Raw genomic sequence first — 14,539 nt, 5'->3', positions numbered from 1 at the left:
TCCCAGTCACAAAAGGACAAATATTGCATGGTGCCCCTGTTGTAGACTGGGACTGACTTTGGGGTTGGGGAGAGACTGAGTAAGATGGGTTCAATAATGTATACTGCACTGAAACAGAGAAGGGAGAAAACTGTTTAAAAGAGGTATGTGACTAGGTATTTCTGTCATGACAGGAGTCTAGAGCGACGGCTACATGGTGGAGTGGACCTGGGGGAGGGTTTGTAAAACAATGAAGGAATCTTTTCTTTTTCTTTTCCAAGAGGGTAGTGTTCTGGGGTGGGAGGGAGCCTTGGGAGGGGAAAAATCTACAACAATGAATGAAACCTCTATAAATTGTCACTGAAATTAATAACAAATTTAAATTTTAAAAAAAGAATTAAGTTAGAGTAAGGATGGCAATGGATTGATAACTGCTTAAGCTAATAACACTATATCGTGGCATGGAGGAGGAATGGTGGAAATATATCCACATTTACAACATTCCTCTTACCAAAACCATTTATGGAAAATAGGAACTGCAGTGGAACATATATCTCTGCATTGGAAATGATGATCTTGTTAATATTTCTAGCCATAAGCTTAAAAGATTATAATGTTCAAAATTATTTGTTATACATTTGCTTAAATTTTTCCCTCTTTTAACAACTGGGATCTAGACGGAAGAGAAAAGACCAGAGAATGGCCAAAATTATTGGGGCAGCTATTGCTGGCAGTTTAGGGTCTGTGTCAGGAAAAGGAAGTCTTACTCATATACAGTGCCACCCAAAGGTAATAAAGGTCAAAATTGCTTCCACTGTGGAAAGCTGGGCCACTTCAGTAGACAGTGTCACAGACGAGAGCCACAGATAGGCAAGGGAGTAGAGAGGAAACTCTCACTCACTTGCTTTAAGTTTGGATCTGAAGGACACTTGGCCAAGGGTGGCTCACATCAGGTACTCGTGGCTGACAGGACTGACAGACCCCAGCTCCCAGCTGGAAACAAGGGAGGATGCTTCAATGATTTAGATCCTCCCAGAAAAGCTGTGGGTGAGCATTAACATTACTGGTAAGTATATTAGTTTTCTCCTGGACACAAGAGCCTACTAATTGGTCCTAAAAGGCTTCTGAGGTTCCAACTCTTCTATTTCTTAGTTGTTGGAATTGATGGAAAACCTCATAAGCAGTTCCTTACTTCACCTCTGCCTTGCATGCGGACTTCCAAGTTGTAAAACCACCTAGTGGTAGATGGAATTTGGTCCAGGATTTAAGAACAATAAATGACATAGTTGAGCCTCTACATGCTGTGGTTCCTAACCTTTATACTACAATAGACAAAGTACTAGTCTATAGGCTTTTTATTGTAAGAACTACCTTCCCTCTGTAACTTGATTTGTGCCACTATTAGAGCCTCTACTTGGAATATTATTGCTTTTTAATTTTTGACTCAGGTACTTTTAACTTGTTAGTTAAATTTGTGTCTCCTAGGCTGCAACACTCCCATGATACATACATTTTCAAGGATATGAACATATACGGCCAAGCACAATTGATAATAGTGCATCTAAACTCCAAAATCAATCTCCCTAATAGTCTATGTGTTTCCTATTGCCAAAGGGGCCCTTTAGAGTAGTGACAGAAGATCTTCACCCTGAAACCTACAGTGTCCCTTTTCAGCAGGAAGTAGCTAAGAGAATACGCCATCCCCTTTTCCTTATGAATCAGGGTGAAGTCTCTCTCAGGGAGGAGTGATAGGGAATGGCAAAGGACACACTGGCAAAGGAGATTAATCAGAACTGGCTTTAACAAGCACTGTGGCAATTGGACAATTGAAACAGACTTTCGGGGGAGGGGTGAAGAAGAATGAACTGGGGAGGAGGGTAAAGAAAATAGTGCAACAATGAAAGAATGAAAACCCAAAATCTCTGTAAATGTTCATGAAAATTAATAAAATTTAATAATTTTTAAAAAGTTCAAAATAAAGAAGCTCATAGTCAAGTGGGGCAGTCATACAAGCAACTATCTATAACTATTCACATTATATGCTGTAGAGGTGTGAAAAGACCCACTGACCAAGCATCAAGGAATCTGGGGAGGCCTTAGAGAAGAGGTGGTGTTTGATCTAAGTTTTGAGTAAAGAGCAAAGCAGTTTCATTTTCAATTAGTATTGTTTTAAAGACCATTTTAAAATACAGTTCTTAGTAACAAGTGTAATAGTCAAGGAAAAAAGCAGCATGTATTACTAGCATGCACAGAGCCAACGATGACTTACAAGTAAATTTAAGAACCTTGGGGGGCTTTTTTCCTGATAAAGTCTCTAGATGGTACAAATTGTTCATACACCCAGAAGCTAACTGAACGTTTAGGGGTTTGAATCTACCAAGAGGTGACTATCAACTTGGAGCTTTTAACTACTTAAAAAAAAATCAGTCACTGAAAACTCAATGGAGCGCAACTTTATACTAACACACATGGGGTTGCAATCAGTCAGGACTGCCTAAAAGACAGTTGTTTCTGTTTACATATTTCTGATAGTAACAATATTGTTATGCTATCTTTATGCACCTTCGAGTCAGACCAACCTATAGCTCCAGAAGTGTGTTTTCAGAGGCAATAATTAGCATGGGAGGAGCCTTTCTATCTTTTTCCCACAGAGCACCTGATGGATTCTAACCATATTCATTTGGATTTGCAGTGCAGCTTCCTACCACTAAGCCACCAGAGTACCCTTGTAATTGCATGCAAGTTTTAAAAAAAAAAATCTCTGGGAAGATATCTACCCAACATCTTGTGATAATATGTGGCTGGTAGGGTAATTGATGAAGGTGTTTATTTGTATATTTTATCTTTGTTCTTGTTTGCTATTACAGCAGATTTTGAAAATAATATAGAAAATAATGATCCCAATAATTAAGAAGAAAAGATTACACTCTCAAATTAAACAGAATTAAATTGTATTTATAGAGAGGAAATGGTGAAGAGTCTTTTTTGACATGTTAATATTTAAAAATAAAGGAATATTCAACAGAGAATATAAAATACATTTTACACCCATTGTCTAGAAAACACATGATGCTTTTATACTCAGAAATATTTATTTTAAATTTTAAAATAGTTTTAATTTCAAATTTCTTGAATAATCTAAAAAGAAAATGTGTCTGGTAAATCCATTTTCATAATAATTTTCAATAGTACAGATACAACATACATGACCTGATTCAAATCTATGTTTATTTGGTTCTTTCACTCTTTTAGAAGAGCAAACACTATTTTCATATGATCAGTAGTACAGGAGTCTTTGAATAAAGTCAAGATATTTTATTGGTTTTCTCATATTCCTAATATTTTAAGCTCAAGTTCTTTTACTCTGGTCCACTCATATATTTGATGAGTTTAAAAAACACATGAACAGAGGTCCAATGAGGACCTGAAAAGACTGGATATTACTAGACACAAAGGTTACTAAATCAATGGTGACTAATTTTATAAAACACAAAGTATATGAATGATTGTACAGAACACAATGTGAACGAAGGAATGTGTTAAACACAATGTATACGAATTTTGTATGTAAACCAATATAAAATAAAAAAGGGGTGGGAGGAATCCCAACATGAACAGGAAAGAAAAGTGGAAGCTCTGGTGATTTAAAGACTTAAGAGTCATGCTTCCAAGCAAAAGGCACGTTGTTTGGATCCACCAGCTATTCCTTAGAAGAAAGATGAGAAATCTCTTCCTGAGAGATATATTATCTTTAAACACTGGCTAGAGGGTCAGCTATGGGACAGTTCTGACTTGAAGGCAAAGGGCTGTTGTTCCAAGTAGCCTACTTCAGAAAAAACAAAAATCAGAAATTAAACCACTATATGAATGCTATAGTGATAAATTACTGTATTTGTAATTATAAATTAATTTTGGACTCTTTTTTCCCCCTTAAAGGACCATAAAAAGAATAGCAATGCTTAAACTTGATCATCATTTTAGCTCTAATGTATGTTAATTATCTTTTTGCTTAAATACAAAATTGTCCAAACAACTTCCTCTTTCTCTCTCTATAAATACTATTTCATTCTAGGTACAGCAATCAAGACTGCAACACTGCATTTTTCTTGCTTGCTGAATTTATCAGCAAACAGCAAATCAAGTATGCTAACTAATTTAAAGATTTTGTACGCATTTTAAGGCACAATATTATAGGAATCCCGAGTTAAATAGCTTGATTCTATGAGTTTCAAAATTGTATCAGCAAGACATAGTAAATGTAATATAAATGGCATCTTATTTCTTGTATCTTTCAACTGAAGATCTGAAACATTACAATATTATATTGAGTAAAATATCTCAGTCACAAAAGGACAAATACTGCCACAAATAGTGCCACTGTTGTAAAACAGGACTGACATTGGGGTTGTGGGGAGACTGAAAAAGATGGGATAAATAATGTATAATGCACTGAAACAGATGAAGGAGAAAATTGTTTAAAAGGGATATGTGATTCGGTATTATCGTCATGACAGGAGTCCAGAACCAAGGCTGCATAGTGGAGTGGACCTGGTGGGAGGGATTGTAAAACAATGAAAGAAGTTTCTTTTACTTTTCAAAGAGAAGAGGGTACTGGTGGGGAGGGGGGGGGCAGGGAGAAAAGTGCAACAATAAATGAATGGAAATCCAAAGTCTCTGTAAATTTTCATTAAAATTAATATTAATTACAAAAATAAAAAAGAAAATATTAAAGTTGTAAAAATTTCATCTTGAATTCAAAATTAGCATCCTTGGTATGTGCAATTAAGAAATCAAAAGAAGTATTGCATTGGGAAAATCTGCTGTTAGGTACCTCTCCACAGTGCTAAGGAATAATCATATCAGTGTAATGATTAAGCTGCATCTTATCTAGAGCATGTCTTTTCAATTACTTCCTAGGCATCTGAAAGATAAATAATGAATAATGATGAAAGAACACTAAATGCTTACAGTTGTGGTGTTGGAAAAGAGTACTGTCTATCATCCCATCCTGGAGAAAGTACAACAAGGGTGTTTCTTAGAGGCAAAGATGGTGATGCTTTGTCTCACATATTACAGGTATTTTTTTAGAAAAGGCCAGTTCTTGGAAAAAAAGACATCATGCTTGAAAGTTTAAAGATTAAGGTACACTTGATTTAGGCCATACTCTTTTTAGTCACTTGCTGAGCATCTCAGAGCTAAGTAATGAATAAGGGGAACAGAAGAAGAAACAATACCTTTGAGCTGTGGTGTTGGAGAAGAATAATGAATACCCCATGGATGGTCAAAAGGACAGATTTGTCTTGAAGAAAGTGTGGCCAATATGCTCCTTGAAGGCAAGGATAGCAAAGCTTGATCTCACACACTTTGGGCATATTGTTAAAAGAGGTTATTCCTTGGAAAGGGACATCATCCTCTGAAAGGTGGAGGGTCAGAGAATGAGTGGAAGACCTTCAATGAGATGGATTGACAGTGATGGTAACAATAGACTCAAATTGGTCAGAGGTGACAAGGATGGCACACGATAGGACAGAGTTCAGATCTGTTGTTCATAGGGTCACTATGAATTGTACTAAATTCGATGGCAAATAACAAAAAACAACCTTGAACAAGTTTCAGAGTCTCCTCTAGCATCACTTTGGTCTTTTTCTTTCTTTCCTTTATTTTTTAAAATTAAAATAGAAAAGATAAATTAGAAAGTTACATTGCCAAAAGCATAGACTTCCTTCCTTGAAAGGAAATATGAAGGTGTTGCAAAAATACACATATTATATAATGCTGTTGTTGAGTATGGAGCCTACCCATAGCTAATCCTCGAGAGGGTTTTCAGAGGCAATAAATCACACGGGAGCAGATTACCCATCCTTATCTCTCAGAGAAGCTGGTGGATTTGAACCACATGCCTTAGGGAATGCAGCACAGCTTAATACCACCAGACCACCTCCTGTATTTTTAAAATTTTTATTTTATATTGGACCTTAGGATGGCCTCTCATGTCTGAAGGAGGGACATGTATGGAATACTCAGGGCTCTTATGGCTTTCTTTTCATCTCAGGTGGGTGTCAGCAGAGGGGACTTACCAGATGAATTGGGGGTCTCTGGCCCAGAGTCCACCAGCTTTGGGGCATGCCAGAATCTTAAAATACTGAAATGTTTGACCATGCCTGAAGGCCGAGGGCTAGTGTGTTGTGAATCTCGGTTCAAGCTGGACCTTAGGATGATCTCAGGCCTGTTTTTAATTGTTTTTGGTCAAAGATTCTTCTAGGTCGTATATCCCTGGTCTGTCCACAGAGGTAACTCGTGTTTGCTGTGATGCTGAACACTGTGACACTGATGTGTCAAATGCAATATTAGTCATGCATGGTGGACAGCTCCCTGATTAAAACAAGCTTGGAAGCAAGAGTGGCATCCACTTCTGAAAATAGCTTGCCTCTGGAAACCCTATGAACCTGAAGAAAGGATGAAAGTTATACAATTGTTCAGGTCTTTCATTCATAGGGTCGCTATGAGTCACCTACGACTCTACAGCACTTAACAACAATAATATTTTATATTGGTTTGCACACAATTCATTTATACTGTGTTTCACATTTTCCTTTACTCATGTTATGTTTCTTATAATCATTCCCATACATCGTGTTTTTATAAAACTAATCACTATTGAACTATGCTCACCATTAGCCCATCTTTTCAGGTCCCTGCCAGATCCTTCCCATTTCCTTTAGCGCCTCCTTCCATGCACCAAATTGTGTGACCCTGTAATTTGCCCCCTGCCCATCCTCACCCTTCTGCTTCCATCCTTTCCCCGTCCCCCATATGTTTTAATAGTTATCCTATTTTTACAATAATGGCCTAAGGCAATATTTGTCCTCATGAGATTGAGTTAGTTCACCTTTTGCAGTGTGCATGGATTGTGTCCTTGATGTAATCTCACAACGGGTGTGGGTTTTGGTCACTAATTTTCAATCTACTCTGCATCAAACCTATTCTTGAGATAGTTTTTAAATTAACATTGGGTTTTGGTCCTCACAGACTTGTTTCCATTTTCTCCATTATTAATTTGAAAATGAATATAAGTAATCTGTTCCACAGTCCAGCCCTGCCTTTGTCTTTTTTTTTTTTCCTGCCTTTGTCTTGATTGCTGACATTGAACTTCTGAATCATCTCTTTACACAGATGTAGTCAATCTAATGCCTGTGCCATGTGCAAAATGGACATTTATATTGCTTAATTTTAAAATATATTTACAATTTATCATTGTTAACAATTTCTAATATGCACTCTATAATCTCATTTCTTTGATCAAGGTTGATTATTAATCCTCCTTCTCTCTTGCCAATCATTGTATTTCAGTCACCAATTACTATTAAAGCATCTTGATTACATGTTCAATCAATTTCAGACTGCCAAAGTTGTTAAGTTTCCTCAATCCCTTGATCATTAATATTAGTGGTTGATGTATTTGAATAATAGCTGTATTAACATTTCTTCTTTATCCTATCACTGACTGCATTGTACTTTTAGATCTTAAAATGTTTTTTTTCATGACAAATGTAACAGCATTTCTCTTCAATTTATCATTCTTTGCATAGTATATCATAGGACTATCTGATTCAAAATAACAATAGCAGTCTATCTAGTGTTGATCTTTATGTGTTCCATTTTATTTCAACAACTTCTAATTTATCTAGATTGATACATCATACATTTAGTGTTGAAATTATTAATGGACATTTGCAGCTGTTTCTCCTCAAGCCTGAGTCTTGCTGCATCAACAAATAAAGGTCTTTCATTGGCTGAAATAATTACTGCAACCACATCATTAAAGTGGGCTCTGCTCTGAGGAGGAAGCTCTTTCCAGGTTGTATTTTGAATGACTCCCAACTTAATGGGCTCATCTTCAGGCACTAAAATGTTCTAATGCTCTCATGTTATTCACAGAGTTTGTGAGAGCCTGTTCTTTCAGAAGTGGATGGCTATTTTCTTCATCTGTCATATTCTAGAAGCTCTGCTGAAAACATCATAGGTGACTTTGCTAATATTTTAAATACCAATGATACAGCTTCCAGCTTTCCTGAAAAATGCAAGTGACCGCAGTACAGAAAACTGATAGGTGGAGCACAAATATAGTAAAATAGAGAAATTTAAATTATTTTAATATACTGAGTGCATGTTTACCAGCTTCTGTTATAGTCATGTGGCATGATACCTAAGATCTCATAAGAATTTTCTATCATAAATATCATTATGTCTTACATATACAGAGAAAGCATACACATAACGGCTTGAACTATTTAAGACTATAACCCAGTAAAATATAGTCTGGGATTAAAATCCATATTTCTTTAGTTATGCCCTAGTTAATTTCTTTAGTTAATGCCCTAGTTCCTCTACAATTAAAAGGATATGGAGTAAGTTTTTATGATAAAAAAATTTTACTCATCTCTTTTATCTACTAATACTTTCTAATAATTCTAAGTGTTGTTCATCAAAAAGTCAGATTCTGAATCAGGAATCAATAATATTAACAAACACCCTTCATAATTGTTTATGCCTTTTAAAGACAAAGTCTGTATAGTCAGATAACTTGAAAGAAATGTGTTTGAGTAATTCAAAGCCTTGATATTAAACCATAGAGCCATGTTTCCCAAAACATGCCTTATCTATCACTTCTGATCTTTAAAATGGTTTTATGTTAACATTTGAAAGTTTATTAGTTAGATATATTTAGAATTTTACTTTTCATGTGTTTTTTACAATTAATAGTAAATAAATTTATCAGCACAATAAATGCTTGTTTTAATGAATGTTACTTACAGTAATGTTATTGCATTAAAATAGGTAATACCAGAATAATCTACATTAGTGGTAGTCTGGTCATTCAGGTATACACATTAGTGGATCAAAGCTTCAAGAATTAAAACTTTTATATAGATGGTTTATAGATTCTCACTGAATTTTCCATTTTTCTTATATTTTATTAATTTTATTTTACTTATTTTATTTTCTTATATTTTCTTAGTGATACATCAACAGCTCTGCAAATCAAATATAGTTTACTTTATCTAAGTAAATACTATTGTAAATCATATTTTGATAATGCTGTGTGTCTTTAATTGAAACTATCATGGTTGATAAAGTGAATGGTCAGTGATAATGAGGAAAACCCTCAAGAAAACGGATTGATACAATAGCCAAAATAGTGAAATAAAACATACAATTGATTATGAAAATGGAGTGGGATGAGGCAATGCTTTATTGTTATACATAAAGTCGTTATGAGTGGGAGCCATTGTAAGGACACGTAGAAACAATATCGATTCTTCTTGAATCTTGAAGATAAATCAATGCCTTTGAATTGTTGTGTTGATGAAGTGTATTGACTATTCCACAGACTGTCAAAAGAACACATGCAGGTTGCCAAAAGAACAAATATATCTTGAAGTAAGTACAACTAGGGAGCTCTTAGAGGTGAGGATAGTGAAACTTCATCTCACTTATTTTGGGTATGTTGTCGGAAGGGACCAGATCATGGAGATAGACATTATACTTGGAAAGTTCAGTAAAAGAGAGGAAGACCATCAACGAGATAGATTGACATGGTGGCTACTACAATGGGCTTTATCATAAAGACGGTTTATACTAGGGCAAGACTCAGATGAGTCCTTGTCAACAACCAACAGCAAAGTGATGATTAAGAAGTTTACAATTGTTTTAGGCACAATGGAAAATATTTGTAACAGGAAAAGGAGCAGAAGTGGTAGTAGTGATAAAATCAATTTAATGACTGCAGCATCTTTTGGTGCTACTAAAAAAAAAAATACCAGTTTAAACAACAAAAGAAAACTATTCTGTTTATTAATTTATTGTAGTTGTTAGGTGCTTTTGATTTGACTATAAGTCATAGTCACTCTATAAACAACAAATCAGAACATTACCCTATTCTGTGCCAGCTTCATGATTTTTCCCATGTTTAACCCCATTGCTGCAGTCACTGTGTCAATCCATCTTACCCACAGATATGATGAACATTGCTGAAAATCTAGAATTTCATGGCCAACATAGAATGAATCTATTACATTCTGAGTTTTGCGTAGAAATAGTAGTGTCACTTTGACACATACAAGTAACTCCATGTGGAACTCATCTAAATTTCTGAAGTGAAGGAAAGGATATTCAAGCATCCTGAAACTAACATGCCATGTAATAAGGATAAAAACATAAAAGCTGTAGAAACCTTCTTTCTGATGTTGTGAAATTACTGGTAAGAAACATGTAATCCTGCTGACAAATAAATGTAAAAGCAATGATTGGGGACAAAGCAAGCAAGAAATGATTGATAAGGTACCTCTGTCAAATAACAGAGTTCATTTTTAGAATTACAGATCGGAACAGAAAGTAAAGCAGCAATTATTATTCAGAGGATGACAAAGTCAATACTGCGCTCTGCAGAATGATGAATCTACTGATATTGTATAGTCAGAAAAATCTTTGGTATTTATTTGACATATCTAAACAAAGTAGCCTAAAAAACTTTTAACAGCCAAATTGTACTATGGAAGAAGTATTTTGAAGACACATTGATGAATTCAGGTAACTGTTAACACTGACAAGAAGTCATACTAAACTAACTGCAGGAGGTACCACAGATATGATTGGCTCAATGTGGAGACTGGAGTAACAATCAAGTTATTCCACATACTATTTTTCACTTGTATTTGCAAAAGAAACCTGGTCACATCAACAACAACAACAACAACAATCTTTAAACTGTCAATCATATTGTGTACAGATCATTGAATTCTCAATTTTCTTTGTCTTTGTGAAAAATGTAAAATAAATAATTATAAATTACTGTCATTTGTTATTTGTTGAGTTCATCACTGAGTACAAAAGCTCTTTCATACCCATTCAAGCAGATATATGTAGCTACAAATATGATATATCCAGTTCTAATATGCCTGTTACTTCAGAAATGATTTTAACTTTAGCAACATCATAATAGACAGAAAAGATTAGAGCTATCAATGATTTTACTTGGATCCACAATGAACACACATAGAAGCAGCAGTCAAAAATTCAAAAGACATGTTACCTTAGACAAATCTGCTGTCAAACTCCTCTTTTAAATGCTAAAGAACAAGGATATAAGTTTAAGTACTAAGGTGTGCCTGGCCCAGCACATGGTATTTTCCATTGCATCACATACATGTGTAAGTAGAAATGAATAAGGATTACAATAACAACTGATGACTTTGAATTGTGATGTTGAGCCATCAAAATAACAAAACAAATCTATCTTGGAGGAAGTGCAACCAGGGCGCTCCTTAGGCCAAGAATGGTGAAACCCTGTCTTCCACACTTTGTCAGGAAAAAAACAACATCATGCTGGGAAAAGTATAGAGTCAGAGAAAAAGAACTTCAGTGGGATGAACTGATGCCATATCTGCAACAATGAGACTGAGCATGGCATAGAGAGTGAGGGTGGCACAGAAGAGGGCAAGGTTAGGATCTGTTCTTCATAGAGTTGCTATGAGTCATTGTTGATGGCAACTAACATCACCAAAAGCAAGCAACGTGAGTAACTAAAATAGTTTTTAAAAAGAAGAATAAAGTAGAAATACATACACTACCTGATTTTAAAACTTTGTAAAAAGCTACAGTAATCAGGACCAGGTGGTGTGGGCATAAGTAAAAGCACGTAAGGAAAAATAATGGAACAGAATTGAAAATCCAGAAAGAACCCTTACTTATAAGTATCTTACAGGTTTTTTGGCAAAAGTGACAAAAGGTGTTGTGTTATGTTGTGTATATTTTAAAACTTGAATAGTTATTAAGTTCCATCAAATATATTCCAAGATATCAAATGCAGTATTTTATGCATCCACCAGCTGCTACATGAGAGAAATATGGTCAACCTCCCCCATACCATTTGTTATTGTTGTTGTCATTGTTATGTGCCGTCGAGTCGTTTGCGACTCATAGTGACCCTATGTACAGCAGCCCTAAACCGTGCTCTATCCTGTGCCAATCGCATTGCCTCTGACACACCCATCCTGATTACCCCAGTCACTGAATCATGTACCCATACCATTTGTTGTTGTTGTTGTTTGATGCCGTTGAGTCATAGACAAGTCATAGCAACCCTATGAATGAACGGCCTGAGCACTGTTCATACATAGAGTTTCTGGAGGCAAGCCATTTTGGAAGTGGAAGCCACTCCTGCTTCCAGGCTTGATTTAGTCAGGAAGCTCCAGCCAACACTGTCCACCATGGGTGCCCATTACCACGATTGGCACATCACTGTCACAGGCTTCAGCATCACAGCAACCACGAGTTACCTCTGTACAGCAACGCCCAGACCAGTGCTATACCACCTGCATGTCAAACACATTCCCGGAAAAGCAGTCAACTCCAAAAGCTTGCCACGATTCCTGCACTCACACCACCATGCTCCTTCCTTCTGGCAAGCAGAGCTTCCCAAGACGCTGGGAGGAGCCAGCCAACCAGGAACAACATGGCTGCTCCTCTCCTCTCTCAACTGCCTTTGGGCTTAAGGCCGCCTCCTGGTTCAAACCCTAGTCCTAGGCTGGCTAGCCTCACTCCGGGGACAGAGCAAACCTGCACGTCAAACCCATTCCCAGAAAAGCAGTCAACTCCAAAAGCTTGCCACGATTCCTGCGCTCACACCACCATGCTCCTTCCTTCTGGCAAGGAGAGCTTCCCAAGACGCTGGGAGGATCCAGCCAACCAGGAACAACTCCATACCATTTACAACCTGTAAAATCCCTCTGAAGGTCAAATATCAGTTGATTCTGGTTCTACAGTACATAACAAAAACAACAAACTCATAAATGAAATCTAATGTCATTTTGATCATTAAAGTATGCACCAAGCTATTTCAATTGCCTCAAGACAATGAGAAGAAAAGAGAATTGATGTATTTGAAATGAGGTGATGGCTGCATTGTGGACTACAAAAAGAATGAGGATCTTAGAAGAAATAAAATCAGAAGGCTCCTTAAAAGTGAGGATGGGAAGACTTTTGTTAAAGTAATTTGGACATCACCAGGAAAAATTAGCTACTAGAAATTGATGTCATGTTTGGAAAGTAGAGAGAGAAAATGAGGAAAATTCTCGACAAGATGTATTGACACAACAGACACAAATACATCATGAAGATGGCACTGTGTCAAGAAACATTTTTCTATTATGCATAAGACTCCATGAGTCAGAGTTTGCTAGGCAACAACTAAAAGATCAGCAATTTACACAGAACAAAAGAATCTGTCCTTTGTCTTCTAGGGTTTTTATAGATGTTGCTGTTGTTAGGTGCAATTAAGCCAAATAGGACTCATAGCAATTCTATGACGCTGTCCGATCCTGTGCCATCCTCATGATCTCTGACACACTTGAGCCCATCGCTGCAGTCACTGGGTCAATCCATCTAGTGGAGAGTCCTCAGTTTTGCTGATTCTCCACCTTTCCAAGTACGATGACCTTTCCAAGGAACAGCCTCTCCTAGCACCATGCCCAAAATATGTGAGATGAAATGTCACCTTCTTGCCTCCAAGGAGCCTTCTGTTTGTACTTTTGCTAAGACATATCTGTTTGTTCTTTCAGCACTATATGAAATGATCAGTACTCTTCATCAGCACAGTTCAAATTCATCATTTCTTCTTCTATCATCCTTACGGATTACCTAACTTTCAGATCCATTAAGTATGTTACCAAAATAATTGGATGCACAAAATGCACAAAAGGTTAGTTCAAGAAGAGTACTACCTATAACATCCTCACACTAGACACTAACCAAATGCTAGAAGTGACAGAATAGATGGACAAATTGTGATTTATCCGCACTATAGAATGCTATGGAGAAAATCCTCTGATGTCAAGTCAATTCTAACTCATGGAAATCTTCCACTGGATTTCTGAGGCACTCATACAAACAGAGCAAGATATCAATTTAATGCCTCAAAAATCAAGAAAGGAATGTGTCAGGGATGTAACCTCTCTTCATACTTTTTCAACTCAAATGCTAAACAGATCACTCTGGATGCTGGAATTCATGAAGATAAATGTAGCATCAGGATTGGAGGACATCAACAACCTGTGTTATGCAGATGACATCTTGCTCCCTGAAGCTGAGGAGGACTTGAAGCAGTTGCTACAGAAGGTGAAGGAGTGCAATCTTCAATATGGATTTCATCTCAACATAAAGAAAATAAAGACTTTCTATGCTGGGCCAAATGGCAGGATCATAATAGATGAAGAAAATATTGAAGTTATTAACAATTTCATCCTGTTCAGATCCAAAATTAACACTCTAGGCATCAGCAATCAGGAAATCAAAAGATAAGTTGTTTTAGGAAAGTCTGCTTTCAAAGACCTCTCCAGAATGCTAAAGAGCAACAATATCCATTTAAAGACTGTTGTTGCTGCTATATGTCGTCGAGTCGTTTGCAACTTATAGCGACCCTATGTACAACAGCCCTAAACCCTGCTCTATCCTGTGCCAATCTCATTGCCTCTGACACACCCATCCCGATTACCCCAGTCAC

The sequence above is a fragment of the Elephantulus edwardii genome, unplaced genomic scaffold (genome assembly GCF_000299155.1).
Source record: "Elephantulus edwardii isolate Elephantulus edwardi_28Jun2011 unplaced genomic scaffold, EleEdw1.0 scaffold00085, whole genome shotgun sequence".
Classification (NCBI taxonomy): domain Eukaryota; kingdom Metazoa; phylum Chordata; class Mammalia; order Macroscelidea; family Macroscelididae; genus Elephantulus; species Elephantulus edwardii.
This window is presented reverse-complemented; position numbering follows the sequence as displayed.